The following is a 16,263-nucleotide window of genomic DNA, read 5'->3' as shown; positions in this document are numbered from 1 at the left end:
AAGGTATTGGTTATATTTAATTTCAATTAAATCGTTTAGGCATAACAGTAAGTCTATAAATCCGTCAAATTGGGAGATATTAAAACCGTGTTAATTAAATTGTTTTACATACGTTCTGTTCATTGTCTAAAAGAACTTTTCAAATGCAGACCAGTTCCATGATGTCATAGCACTATTAAAAATGTAATTGTGCTGCAACTTTGCTTTTTCATTCTTTTTGTAAACTACACAGATATTAAACAGAATTCTTCTTTCTTAGCTTTCAACAATGAAAGAGAAGTAGGTGATTAAATAATTGATAAAAAAATAAATATGGTTATAATTTCAGGGCTCAAATGTAATCTATTATTCGAAATTAAAGAAACAAATACTTTTCAAACTTTGCCGAAAATTCAGAAAAAATTTGTAAGATTACAAAATTGGTTCGACTAAAGAGACTACTTTTCCCCCCCTCAATTTTGAAATGGTGTGAAATTCGTATTTGGGAGATAGTATATTCGATGGTTATCGAAGAAAAACGATGAAATTCAAGGTAAATTTTAATTAAGTAAATTTCTAATAAAAACTTCAAAAGAATTGCTCCTTCCCATCCTCTAAGATATATATATATATATATATATAAGTAAGCCTGTAAGTCAAATTATCTGGCTATTAAATTGCCAAGACACACATTCATTTTTATTATTAGTAGAGATACATTATAATTTGCATCACATTTCTATCCAAAAATTTATATTAAATGCCATTATAGAGGGTACCGAGTCACATATATATATATGGATAGGCAGATATATAGATAAGATTGATAAATAAACTGAAGTAAAAAAAAACACACACACAGAGCAGTTTAAAATTATGTACCAAGCATTCAAACTTTTCTGATCTTATTCAAAAGTGAGAAAAATATTCATGTTTTGATATTCACTAATTTCGAAAAGAATTACAGTAATTGGAAGGCAATGAAATATAAGTTCAGAGATTTTAGCTGGTTCCTCAGAAAATTGAAATTAAGTTTCATACAATACTTAAAAACAACCTTAGATCTAGTTTTTTAAAACTATTCTTTACTATTTTTAAAACATTTCTTAAGATTCATATTTGCAGTTATCTTAAAAGAAATTTTGGTTAAATGAGGAGAATCCAATAATGTATGCTTTCCAGGAGTTTTCAAATACTAGATTTGTTTTAAAAGCCTTTTTTTTTTTTTTTTTTTTTTTTTTAATTTTCAAATATCGAATGGTTATGCTGTAAAAACTCTTATAATCCAAACACTTGTGTCAACCAAATCTAATTATCAACAGAGATAAGTGAAATTATGTATATTTTCAAGCTGAGACAATAAGTAGAAATTTATAATTATTATCCTGGTCATTATTATTTAATAGAGTAATTCGATATAATCTGTAAATTAAAGTGAAACAGAATAACTATCAAAGACTTTAAATAATATAATATGACAAAATTTAAACCTTATAAACATATCCATTTTTGTAATAAGAAAACACTATCTCTAAATTTATGCCATCATTCTTATATGTGTGTGTGTGTGTGTGTGTGTGTGTGTGTATGTGTGTGTATGTGTGTGTGTTTAGAGCTATTATTATCATTTTAAGTCAAAGCATATTTTATGCAGTTAATTTCGCATAATTGGACTGTTATTCTATCAGAAAATGTTATTGTAACTAATTTTTAATCGTTATAACACTGAAAGAAGAGTTCAATTGCCTTCTTGTATATTTAAAAGTAAAAATATCATTCTTTGCATTCAATTAGCATTTCTTTTCTATGTATTCTTCTTCTTCTCTCTCTCTCTCTCTCTCTCTCTCTCTGTGCGTGTTTTTAACAGATTTTTAGCATCTATGGATTGATTTAACAATTATTTATTATAAATATGTGGATTTTCAACTTTTCAGTTTTTTAAAAACACAGATTAAAATGTCTTATTCTTGATCAAAATTCCAACTAAGTCAAAAACACTTAAAAAATTATTTCAATTCACAGATATTGAAAATAAAATATTTTCTCGCAGTCTAGAAATAAAGTTGTTAACTGTTCTTATTATCTGTTTCAAGAAGAAAACATATTGTTATTCGAACAACCCCTAGTGAGTACTTAATCTGTCACTATTGGAAGTTATACTTAGGGGAGGAGTTACAGGCGGGGCTATATTCTGGGTGTAAAGGGGTAAACGTCCCGTTTGAGGTTTCAAACACCAGTAAAACATCTCAATTTCTCTGTTTTGTCGAAACTATAGAGTAAATTTAGTTTCTTGTAAAGCATGAAAGTGAAACAATTTATAAACAAATTGTTTTGAGAGTTCTTTGTTTTCTTTTGTACCAAAATATTATTATAATATTTTAAGTTTTTAATGAAAGTCAGAAACTTTGTTCATAACTTCGCTCCAATTTTCCATCTTTTAATCTCACTACAAAATTATTCTGTTGGAGAATATATATATATTGTCATTTTCTTTATTCTAAAGAATTTCTATAAATTTTTTAGTAACAGAGAAGTTATAAGAAACCATATTGGGGTTTTATTTATTATTTTCGAATATAATTCAGCATATTTTTGAAGCTTCCAATGATGGATAGTTTTTAACTGAATCCATAATTGGTTTTAAATGTTCAAAAATATTGGATATTTTATTAAAAACAATTTTTCAATTTACATAATAATGGTCCTTTTTTGATATTTTTAAAATTTTTAGAAATTTATTTGATTTTGAAGATAATAAACAAAAATTATTTGTTCTTCATGTTATTTTATTGTAATGTATATACAATCCTGCTTTTTTTTTTTTCATTATCTGAACTTCAAATTAGTTACTAAAAAAGTAAAGATAGAAAATATTAGTTATATTAATTACCTTCAACAGCATTTTCATGAAAGTGAAATCTATCAGATTTCTAAATCTGTCAACAGCTCTTCTAATACCATTTTGAAAGAAGAATAGAGCTGGAAAAAAATAATAATTTTTAGTAAAAATGAAAAAAAAAAAAAATGAAAAAAAAATCTATACACGATAATAAATATGTTAACTAAATGGTATCAAATGAAGAAACATTGACTATTCTTTTTTAATGCAAGTTATTATATTTATTTTAAGTTTTCAATCTCAAAAACAGTGACAGAATCAAGAAATAAGGTAAAATAAAATTATTACATAATTTACAAAAAAATACTAATATTAAGACAGAGAGAGAGAATTTAAATATAATGACAGGTAAAACATAGATTTATTATGTATTATTAAGTGAATAATTTAACATGTACCTTATGTAGGAGAAATGGAAAAATGTGTTTTATAAAGTTAATAAATTTGTTTAAGAAGGGATTTTTCCCCGTAAAATTAATTTTAAACTAAATATTATCATTCTGAAGGTGAATATAATTCATTAAATTTAATATTAATCCCGAGTTTGTTTTTTTTTTCTTTTGGCACATTTGTTTTACAATGTATGTCTAAAATTTTAATTTGATGTATGTCTAAAATTTGAGTATTTTAAAGTAAAAAAAAAAAAAAAAACTCAAAGTTTTAAAGCATATTTTGATTTTATTACAACAAACCTTTCAAAGTATTTATTTTTTTGTGTGTAAAATATCGATTGTTGAATTCCTTTGAAACAAATATATACTTTTATGTACACGTTTTCACGAAAATAAACTTAAATCTCAGTTTCGCCAGACAATTATTTAGTCCTGTTTATTCACGAGTTTCCGCAAGCGATGAAATTTCCATTTTACCGAAAATAATCCTTGTAAACTCGGTTTGCGGAGCTGTTTCCAACAAGTAAGCACACAGACTCCCACTGTTTGTGTAACCTGAGACTAAGTCCCAGACTTGACACCCCTCATCAATCCTCAGGTTTATTCAAATACCGGATGCATCAGCACGAACCCCGACGTTGGACGCTGGTCAAGCAAAACGGGAAAGGGTCCGGTATCAGCTCCTGCCAGCAGGACTCATGCTCATGCATAACGCCCGGATTCCTTGGAGCATGAGATCCCAAATCTATCTGGAGGAGGATAAAGAATGATGGATTCGAGGATGCCTCTGTCACTCGCCTCTTTATCCAAGCCTGTCTTCTTGGCGGTTGAACTTGATAAACAGCGCCAACCTCGCGCCTACACCCCCTCTTGATGCATCATTCTCTGTATCTATGGGTGGTTCTCATTTCTCGGTCTGTGGGTTTTTGACAAAAACGAGTTGGGATCCAGGATTCCGGATAACCGGTAGAAGGGGTTGATGATTACCTTTCTCTTGGTGGCACTAAATCAGGGGTTGGCGTGTTGTTAGATTGGGTAGTGGGAGCAGATCGGAAATGATCCATGTTTAAGCTGTGCTAGGAATGATGGATTGGAAGTGTGGACATGAGGCAGATATTATGGGTGAGCAAAGGATTATGATGTTGCGGGATTGTCGGCGAATGAGAATATCATGTCCTCACAATAATCTAAACATAGGTCTGACAAATCCAAACATGATACCCCCCCTTTTTTTTACTTCTTTTTAGATTAACATATTTTTTTTTTTTCATGTTAAAATATTTTTGAAGTACAGAAACTTTGAATCAAAACGCTAAATTCATCTTTTTAATATAATTTTAAAAAAAGATAAGAAAAGAAAAAAAGAAAGAAAGAATAAATTAAAACATAACATGACTGAAATTACACTATTAAATGGTTTCAAAAAGGATATAAAAATGAAATTCACATTTTATTTTTAGGAGGAAAAAAAAAAGCTTGTTAAAGTTGTTTAAGTTATGGAGCATAAAAAAAATTATAAATTGATTACGTTTTTTGTCAGTTCTATAATATTATGCTGAAAATCGAATAGCTTCATTGCCTAAGCATTCTTTTTTTTTTTTTTTTTTTTTTTTTTTCCAAAATACTCAGTAAATAAATGGGACGCATTTGTTTCAAATTCCAAGTTAAATTATTGGCCTTTTGAAAATTCCTATTTAATGAACTCAAAAATGCTTGAAAATCTCTCGTATAACAAATTATAAGAAATTAAAAAAAAAAAAAGTCACATTTAATCTGCATGAGACGTACGTTTGAATACAAAATCTTATACAATCAGAAAATAGCATATTGGAACAAAGAAGATACATTTTGAATGTATACTATGGAATGGTATAGCTATGATACCACTATTGACAATGAAAATCTAAATAAGCAATAACTGTTCATATATAATTTGACTAAAGGATAGCAGTCTTCACTATTCTAATATCTAAAAACATTCAAGGCTCTTTATGAAACCTCACATGAAATTTTATTTCAGACATCATATTATTGCCCCTGTTCAAATACTTATTTTATTATTGAAAAATAAAAAGATAAGTTATAATCATAGTATATTTAAGAAGCAAGGAACTAAAGCTGGAGAATTCCTTTCACCAGAATTAACTGTGCAATCATTTTCGTGTTTGAAAACTCAAATTCAAAATGTAAGTATGAAACAAAATTTAAGTCTAGTAATTTTTTATAAAGTGATATCAACGATGAGATGCCTCAGAAAAATTGCCATTTCTTTAATATTGAATCTTTAAAAATAGAAAAGATAAGCCATTTAATTAATTATTAATTAACTAGTTATTGATTAGTTAATATCGATATTTTCTTCTTTTTTAACTTAGAGATGCCGATAACATGTAGACCCAATAATAATTAGACCAGTAAAATACGTGATCCTATTTTTTTTTTTTTTTTAGGTCTTTGTGCTAAACTGCCAGCAAATGTAAACCGTCGCCAACTTGGCAAATGGCTACTCGGATTTAGGGATCTTTGGCATAATCTGAAAGCCACACAGTTGAAATAGCACTAGTAAGTATTTTCAGTTTTTTTCTGGAGAATAAAATGAATTTTGTTTTCGCCAGCTGTGCAGTTAAAACGTTTTGATCATCAATAAGCTCATTGTAATGTAAGAACAGTTCAATATATATATATATATATATATATTGGATAATATTTGAAGATTCCACTATGCTTCAGTTTTTTGATATTTATGTTTATCTTGCCATAATTACTGTAATACTAGTAAATATATATTACCAACAGCTTAATCAAGTAGAAAACGCATAATCTTATTGATAGCATTTAGGATACATATTTTCTTGCAAATCTACTAGAAGCGTAATTTTCTTTACGAAATTTGACTGCATTGAAATATAGTAGCAATTTTACTATGCTTAATTATCTTGAAATTCATCTTTATTGTTTGATGGTTCACAGTTAAATGGATATGATCAAGAAAAGTTGAATTATTATGTTGAAGGGACATAAATTTATTAAAGGCATTTAGAATGCGTATTTTTCAACGAATCCAATAAATAACCAGCAGATGCAGAAAGTAGGAAAGCACACAGAACATCATTTTCAGAGATGCATGGCTGAAGAAGATTAATATGTGGTCTTTTTTATTCCCTTTTTTGCAGTCCCGTTCGTTGAAAAGGAAGGACACAGAATGTTTGAGCGTTATCTTCAAACATTGGCCAAGAAAAAAGGAAGGCCCACGCCGACCACCAGTGGGCAGAGAATCCCCACTTTCGCCGCTTTATTATTTTTTCTACTTTTTTTTACGCCTGCTTCGAAGCCTTCTTTCAACCTCTTTATGATGAATGTCTTTCGTCTATTTCAGAGATATTCCCCGTTTGCAGACATCGGGCGTTCGATCTGTGGGCTCTTATTTTTTGCCACACCGGCTCCACCCAGGGGAAAGGATGGAATGAGGGGTTTCACGGAACATATATGTTCGGTACAAGCGTACTACACCTATATTTGAGATAAAACTGAATCCACAAGTCAAATCGGTATTAGATCATGATCGTGAATTAGGATTGAATTTCTCATGATAAATTGAAATTGAGAAATAATTTGGCCGAATAACGGAAATGAATTACAATCATTTTTGTTGAAAAATCGTCATCTATTATATTTAGGAAACAAGTAAGCGTATTACTTTAAGATAAAAATCAGTGTCTCATTTATCAAACAGACATTATTTCAGACATAAGAAAGTCATATTTCATATCTTACAATATTATTGAAATAGGAGGAAGTAAACAACCATCCTTCATGCCAATCATTTGGAAGAATATTGCTTTTACTTTTTTAAAACATTATAAAACGAATAATCAATCAAATTGAATATTACAAGAGAATATTCTTATGTTTAGATTTTATTATATAGATGATAAATATTTTATGTCTGCCATGTTATAATAAAAAAATAATAGTAATAAAAAATCAATAATGTACATGGAAAAAGGAAATATGTCTTAAATTTTACTTTTTGGGAAGTTCTGCAATCTTTTGAATAAGAGCTGCATTGAAGTTAGCATAATTAATGTTTTGATTTAATCTAGTAGACGTAATCATTGCATTGTTTATGAAAGCTGTAAGATTAAATAACCTGAATATGAACAAAAAAATGAAAAAAAATAGAGTACTTTGCGTTACATTTTAAGCGGTAATTAATCTACAAGTGATAATTATAGCTTTTATTTCTGCTGCCGTTTCTTCATTTTACCAAAAAATAAGTTAATATATTTATTTAAGTTATTCAAGTGGTAATTAAACGTCAAGTGACAATTTAAACTTTTCAGTTATTGTTTTTTTCCCTCTTCATTTTACCAAAAAAGAAGTTAGTATGTTTATATATTCAATTATTAGTATTTTAATTAACTTTAATATATTATAATATTTATTTAAATTAAATATGTGGTAAAAATCTAGTACAAAAAAAGAGAGAGAGAGAGAGAAAATAATTAAGAGTTGAAATTAGGAATTTTCTGCACATTATATAATCTTATGATAGTACCAATTAACTTCAGTGTATTGTAATGTTTATCTGAACAAAATGCTTATAAAAATTTAGTAAGGGTAAGATAAATAAAACGATATAAAAATCAGAAAAATAATAAAGTGGTAATACTCTTACTTATCTGTTCCTTTAAATAAGTATTTTATTGAAGATCAAATAACTTACGACAATTTTTTTTTCAGTCAAAATTATCAAGCTACTTAGATTTAGTAATTTAAACATTCATCTCTCGTACAAAATTCTCTGAATCACAGTCTATATATCGTCTCTGAACTTCACTTTATCTTTGCTTTATTACATACAGCACACTGTTGTAGCATGACATCATTTTTTTTTTCTAGATGTAGCAAGAGAAATTTATGGAAATTATTTTTATAAATCATTTCTTCAGGAATATTTTAAGAATCCATTGAAAAATTGAATTAACATGGAAAATATGCTACCGTGCTTCTTCTAAGCAATTTGTCCATAAAGATCCCACACACTATGCATGTGAGAACAAAATTCACTTATGTATATCAGTTCTATAAACTTAGTTTTAATTATTAGTACAAAGCTATCCAAAGTAAGGTGCCAAAATATTATCTAAGAAAGAGAACCAATATTCCTACATTAACCACATTTCCTTCGCTTTATTAGTTGAAAATATAAATACGAATCTTATCACTTTGTTTCTTATAACAAATATCATGCATAAAGAAATGAAGTAAGACTTTGACCCTAATAATCTTGATTATCTTTTGAATTTAAAAGCAAATAATGTAAGTATTCTTGGTTTAAAAATTAAATTTTAAAATTTTTATCCGAGATCCTTAGTACTCAAGATTCTTGCTGTAGATTGGTAAAAATAGAAAAATTTTCCCTAGAAAATAATAATTATTACTATATTCTAAATAGTAATTCCGAATGTAAGCGTTATTTTTATTTATTCATTTATTTTTGTTACTGTTATTCATATAAGTACAGCAACGTTTGGAATCACATTTCGCTTCGATTAGATAATTCTTAAGTTGTTTCAAATAAGAACTCTCAGATAAGAAAATACTTTATGGCCCTACTGAATAATATTTTTAAATGATTTAAATGCACTTTCACATCGCTTTATTCGCACGCCTTTTTCATGTTAGTAATAAATTCTCAACAGATTTAAAACCCTCTGAAGGTATGCTACCTTTGCTTTTTATACATATCTTCTGTTTATCTTTCTGTTCCTTTGCATTTGATACAGTTTCAAGATGAACTCCGTGATGAACCACTAGCCTTACATGCTAGTTGGTTTATTTCCTGTTCCAATGTATTACGTTTGCACTATTATTATCATTATTTTGGTTTGCATAATAGGTGGTCTTCCTGTAGTTAGAGAAATGATTTGTTAAACATCAGATTTTGCTGTTATTTTGGTATTAGAAAAGTGTAACGTTTATGTAAAGATTAGACGATACTATAATTTATGAAAAAAAAAAATAACAGAAAATAACATCTTTATCATCAAATCTTCAATGTTCTGATCTCCTACGAATTATTTCCTAGTCTGACTGTTTCTATCTTTTTAATGAATGAAAATAATTTTCCTATTAATATCTCTTAACGCTGGTATTTATTAATACACTAGTCGCCTTTGGCGACTAGTGTATTAATAATTTTAACGAGCAATCTTAATGCTCTTTAAAATTTTAATAATTAAATATTTTATGTAATTCCTACTTTAATAACTTCTTCATTAAAATATTTTAAAACTTCAAATTTCAATTCACTAATAATATTATAAAGGCCTTCAGTCATAACGCAGTCTGTATCTCTCTAATTTTCTGTTAGTTCCCGTAGAATTTAAGCTTTAAATTAAAGTGGAAATGATTAATCTGCAATTAATATAATAATATTTTTTACTAAAACAAAGTCTTATTTTTTTTTTTTTTTTTTTTTTTTTTGTAATATGATTACTGAAAACAGGGTCACTGAGCATTTAAACCTTATGGCCCTAAAGAATATCTTTCTTAATTTATGTAATATCTCAAGAATTTATCAACAAAATTTTTTCAGATTCGTCATGAGCAGGTCTATTAATTAACAATGTTTAATTTTAAATGCATCAAACACTAAGTCAAATGGTCTTTTCTGTAGAGCGCCAACACACACACACATTGAACTTTATATAAGTATAGATTATTGGCTTGCTTTCTGTCTCTGATTTGTTATTGTCATTGTTTTTGTTCCTTTTGCTAAATAATTAAAGAGTGGTTGAATTCAATGACCAGAAATATTAAAAAAATGCAAATATAAATTGTAAAAGTACTATCTAGAAGATTATTATATGAAAAATATAGTTTCTAACTCAATTTTTTTTCCACTCTATTACAGAAAAGCAGCTTTCAGAATGGCCAAATTATTTTTAAGTACTTGGGACAGTCAGAACAGGAGTCATGAAGCTTGTTGATGGAATCTGGTCCTGCAATTTACAGGAACCCTCTGAAAATTTTGTAATATGTACTTGTACTCTGCATTTTTAAAAGACATTGACGACATTCTAAAATAACAATTTTTAATCATTGAAGATGTATTTTTATTAATAACAATTGCCCTTTATAATACCAATTTAGCTTTTAAATTAATTTAATTAGTTTTAATTGGTCCAGCTCACCAAATAAGGCATTAAACACACTACATGATGCATCTCAAAAATCAATATATTTCATCAGTTTCATTCTAAATTTTTTCAGACCTCATCAGATCGAACAGTCGAATACCGAAAAACGCATTAGATCGAAGTCTTGAATGTAAAAAAGGAATGGGAGTGAAAAAAAATGTCATTACCAAGAAAGTAGCCATTGAAGGTAATGAAAATATATGGATTATAAATATTCTCTTTAAAAAATCGTCCACAAGATAAGGTATTAAGAGCGAAATAGTTTGAATAAATGAACCAAATAGACAAAACAAATTCAAGCAAAATAACATCAGTAAAATATATATTTTATTCTTTCATTTTTGAAGTATACCGAAGTCGGAAATTGATTTGGATGAACGCTATTGTGAGCATAATAGAGCTCAAGATGATTTTACCATTTATTTCAAAATATTTTTAGCACGAGACACGAGCTCTATTCATAGAAACGAAAATAATTTGGTGACTTCATCTATATATTTTTTTCTGGCGATTGCACTTCTAAAAAAATTTAAAAATTTTAAAACTCTAAAAAATAACGCATTGTATAAATAAAATGCAAGTAAATGTGATACTTGAATTTTTTTTATAACATAAGTGGATATGTTATTTGATCTGATGCTGCAATTAGATATATTAGAAATTATAGTTAAAAATTATAACTAAGTTTTAAAACTTTCATAAACTTTTCACAATAATGCGAAAAATAATTCTTCATAAAGAATGTTCATTTTTTAACCATCATTATATATTTTCAGACTATTTTAACTGTTAAAAAAGTAATTCATTACCGATTATTACTTAATAGTTAGGAATAAATATCAACTGTTAATACTGTTGCTTCAGTTGCAGGAGAAAATATAGTTTAGTCATTTATCTTTTTAGTGTTGTATACTGCAAATGAGTTTTCATAAAACACAGAGAAATAAAAAATCTAATCAGACTAGACTAGTTAATTACGGTTTAATGCAGCTCTAATTTTAGCTGGTTTTTAGCCATGAAGTAGAATGAAATGTTTCTTTAGACGATTTATGTTTCCATTGTTTTTATGTACTGTATTCCATTTTATTAAAAACTGTTCAATTAAATCATATGCTTTCTTCAATTACCAAACTGAGTAACATTATACAATAAAGGAATTAACTTCCCGAATATTCACTAAGTTATGAAATATTATTATTCTTTTCTTTCGAAAAACTGTTCAATAGTATCACATGATTTTTTCAGTTACCGAACTGAGTACCATTATAAAACGAAGGAATTAACTTATCGAATATTCACTAATTTATGAAACGCAACATTGTTACTCTTTTCTTTCGAAAAACTATTAATTAGAATTACTTGCTTTAATCCATTACCAAACAAGTGACATTATAAAATGAAGTAATTAACTTACCGAATATTTACTAATTTATGTAATGCAGTATTGTTACTCTTCTTCGAAAAGTTGCCAGATAAATAAAGAGATATATGGTTTCTTCAATTAGCATAGTGAATAATGCTATAAAATAAAAAAATTAGCTTACCGAATATTGTGTTGCCATACCGACCAGCAATGGACTTCCCCAGAAGTCTTATTTAGGAACTTAACAAGCTCTTTCCACTCTGAAGTACTTGAGAAGTTTTCCGTTGAGCCTTTCTAAGAATTCGCACACTGTCCGCCTTTTTTTTATCTTTTTTTTTTTTTTTTTCCTTCACGTTTTTCCATTTCCTTTCTCCTCTATGGACATGGTCGAGTTTCTTAATTTATGGCAGTTTCTTTTCATCAAAGAAGACCCCCTACTAACCCCTATCTCCCTCAGCTTTGTATCCCCACCACGTGCAGTTTTTTTAGCCATTTCCCATTTTACCTCAAAATTGCCTAGGGGTGACCAGCAACCATCTGTTGAAAACCCCCTCCAACTGCAACTATTCCCGCCAAATGGCCGGATGGGTTAATTTATACTTAAATGGAAAGTGTAATGGCCTTTTCTCATTTAAAGATTAAATGCGTTCAGCACATTGTTACTAAGTAACTGACCAGTTTTATATTACACATTTAATGAGCTTCGTGCTGCTGTATTTATGTTTTATCGCTTGTTCTCTAGATTAGATTAGACCATCTCATATCTGAAAAAGAACAGTTATGAAGCTCTTGGGATCACGGTTAAGTTAGTTAAAACTACATTTATTTCATCTGTCTAGTTTTTTAAAGTAATAAATTGTATACATTTTTTATGATTAAATTAAACCCAAAATGCGAACGGAGTTTGTAATATCAAAAAATTGCATCTCCGCTTTTGTTATTGGAACAGAACATATTTTTTTTTAACTAAATAGAACTATATGATATGGTATGTTCCTTGCAAAAACAAAATAGTGTCTTTTTTTCTTTCTTTTCTTTAAAGATATTATTTGACATTCAATTGACGAATTTGCCTATTAAATTTTCAAAAAAGTATTAAAATGAAAATTTTAAAAAGCATATTTTTATATCATTTGCATTTAAATTGCAAACAATATAAATTGCACAAAGTAAATTTTTTCCAAAATTTCAGTACCTATATGTCTCTCGTCCTCTCATACAAAAACAAACCCATGTTCCCAAATCATGTCTTCACCCATGTTCACCTCGGTAAAGAAAGTGCATTCTGATTCTTAAAAATAACGTATGAAAAATTAAATTTGTATTATATTAAAAATTAAATTATTGTAAAAATTATTATATTAATTAAATTATTGTAAAAATTATTATATTAATTAAATTATTGTATAAATAATTAAAAATCTGGGTGAGAAAATATTTTAAAAAATGAAAACATTTCTACATTATCTTTACTCGTAAGAATTGACCAGAATCGAAATTAAATAATATCACCAGTATTTATTACAAGCAAAGAGCATCAGTGTATAAATATCAGTGTAATTATAATAATTCGATTAACGGAAAAGATATTTCTAAATTGCAACTATTCAAAATTCGGGGGTCCTTTCAAGCTTGAAATAGTTTTCTTAAATTAGAAGCCCAATTCAGTTATTTAATGAAAAAGAAGTTTCGATGCATAAATATAGTTAATCTTAACTGTCTGAACATAAATGTTAACAAAGCTATAAACGATTTCGGAGATTAAGAATTGCAATGTATGTATTCATAAAACTAATAATAATAATTCTTCAGCAGAAATAAATAAAGTTCTAGTATAATTGTATTTTTAAATCTAACGTTTGTTTTCAGAGACAATCATTTTAATAATAAATATACGACCTACAAAAAATACAATATTAAGTTAGCAGTGTTTCACAGTTTATCGAAACTATTGTGGTCAGAGTATTTTATGTTACATCTTACGATGTTTGAAGATGAATGTTTTGGACTCCAATCACAAAGTCAAATTAACACATAATGAATTATCACTTTTATAACATAGTTGCATCAAAGACCTTCAAGCTGTCTCCAGATAAGTGTGAAGATACTTTTCTGGCTATGAGTGAAAGGGAAAGTGAGTAAGCATTGCGGGTTTTTAATACCCGGATGGATGACAGTGCAACCTGATTAAGTCACTCTCAAACACGGCGAATTTGTAGTAAAAATTGCTGCTGAGCATTTTGATCATGAGCAGTATACTCTAGAAAATAAGACATGGATCATTTTAATCAGAGGCTAAGATATTTTATGTAAAAAAAGTCAATCTATCAGTCAACCATGTTGATTATGCTTTGTTTACTTCGGAATATAACTGTGGCCATATTACCATGCTCAACAAAACGAGTTTTTCTGTTCTTTTTATTTTTAACATTGTTAATTATTACGTCAGATGGCTACTGAATTATAACGAAGTTCTGCAAAATAGTTTTTCAGTAGTTGGCAATCAGACCATATTGCTTTATTTATTAATTGACAAAGGTTATTAATATTTAGCTAAAACATTTTTGTTAAATTATGAAGAAAAATTAGCAAATAACAAGTTTCTAACCGAAAATTCTTTATAGGTTAACGTGCTATCTGTAAATACAGTGCGCGAAAAAAGTATAAGGACAACATGTAATTGCATGAAAATATGCTTTATTTCCATTTCACCTAAATGAACTTTTTATATTTCTTTCTTCTGCTGCATAATTTTGTGATAACACTTATACCACATAAAAAACATAATTTAGCTTCAAAATATTGATTTTACAAAATTTAACATTAAAGGAAATACGGAAAAAATTATAAGGACATGTTGTAAAATACTTAAAAAATGTTTCAATAATCAAGAAAACTACCTTTTTTTTCAATCACTTGAATAAGCCGAGAAATCATAGATCCTGAAAGATCTTTTAAAATGTCCACAGATATTTTTTCCCAAGCGTCTTTGATAACGACGACAAGATCTTGTGTACATTGATACTGTGTGCCGTTTTTATAAACTTCTCTGGCTAGAAGTCCCCATAAGTTTTCGATTGGATTAAGATCGAGACTTCTCGCCGGTCAATCAAGTAAATTTACAGAATTAGCTTCAAACAAGAGTTTTGCACTTGTAGAAACGTGTATCGAAGCATTATCCTGCTGAAAAATATAGTCCCCTGAAGTAATTAGTGGCGCTTCAGGTATCAAACTTTCTCCTAACATATCAACATACCTGTCCGAATTCATTTTACGGTTGATAAATACAATTGGAGTGGTTCCATTTGCAGCAAAAGCGCCACATACCATGACCGAGCCACCACCATATTGACGCCTGGAAAACACTTCCTTGGTCTTTCGCAGGTCATCCCAAAAATAACGAAAACCATCAGGTCCATCAAGATTGAACTTTTTTTCGTCCGAAAAAAGTACATCAGCCCACTTTTGACCAAGAGAAATGTATTTTTTTGCAAAGTAAACTCTTCTTTTCTTATGATGATTTGTAAGAGCGGGCGTGATACTAATTTCCCACAAGAAACTTGAGGATGTTTTCTCAAAACATTTTGAACAGTCTTTGTTCAGCATGGTAAACTCAAATTTTGTCTAACTTCATTTGCGGTTTCTCTTTTCTCGCAAGCTCTCCTTACAATCATTCTTTTTTGTCGACGAGTGAGAATTTCTGGTCTCCCAGTTCAAGTTTTCATACCATACATCCCAGGATTTTTTAGAAAATTATAAATCACCGTTTTAGATCTCTTGATTCTTTTTGAAATTTCCCATCCACTTAATCCACATTCTAGAAAAGCAACAATTTTTCCTTTTTCAGAGTCAGAAAGTTGAGTTCCTTTGGGCATCGTTTAAAAATTCACACTGAAAGTCGCCGAGTGGGAAATTCTTTTCGCAAATGAATCGTTTAACTCAGAATTGTCATTTTATGCTTTCAAATATGCAAATTTTTAAATAATTACTGGAGAAAAAGCAATGTCCTTATACTTTTTTCCGTTTTCATTTAGGTTTAAAAATCAAAATTTAAATTTTAGCAGATTTAAAATTGAAAATTTTAATTACTTTACGCATAAAATATTTTAGTTTTACTTCTATTTTTGCTGCAAAAATTTGCATACGATTCTGTAAACAAGGCTTCTAGATTTGACGATTTTTCGCGTGTCCTTATAATTTTTTCGGGCACTGTAGAAACATGCATGATTAAAAAGAAAAAATCACCGCTATTCAGGACGCACCTTTGAACTTAGAGTTATCAAATTTCTCACATATTTATTTCTTGAATAGTAAATTCTCAATAAAAAAAATGAAAATTTTTAATTACATTTTTTATTAGAAAGTAATCAACATTTTAAAGTTTTACATCAATAATTTCGGAAAATGTTACTGAGCGAAAATTAT

The 16,263-nt window shown here is 28.4% G+C and overlaps 1 protein-coding gene across 5 annotated transcripts in view; it reads right to left on the bottom strand.

Moving 5' to 3' along the window:
• Nucleotides 1-16,263, bottom strand: part of LOC129980850 (homeotic protein antennapedia-like) — a 788,317-nt gene that overhangs the window by 197,021 nt on the left and 575,033 nt on the right. For all 5 annotated transcript variants that reach the window (XR_008785259.1, XR_008785261.1, XR_008785260.1 and 2 more), the window contains one exon: nt 2,870-2,958. The gene's annotated coding sequence lies outside the window, so the exon portion shown is untranslated. The remainder of the gene's footprint in view (nt 1-2,869; nt 2,959-16,263) is intronic.

Source organism: Argiope bruennichi, chromosome 8 (genome assembly GCF_947563725.1).
Source record: "Argiope bruennichi chromosome 8, qqArgBrue1.1, whole genome shotgun sequence".
NCBI classification, from domain to species: Eukaryota; Metazoa; Arthropoda; class Arachnida; order Araneae; family Araneidae; genus Argiope; species Argiope bruennichi.
Note: the sequence above shows the minus strand (reverse complement) of the source record. Positions and strands in the feature narration are given on the sequence as shown.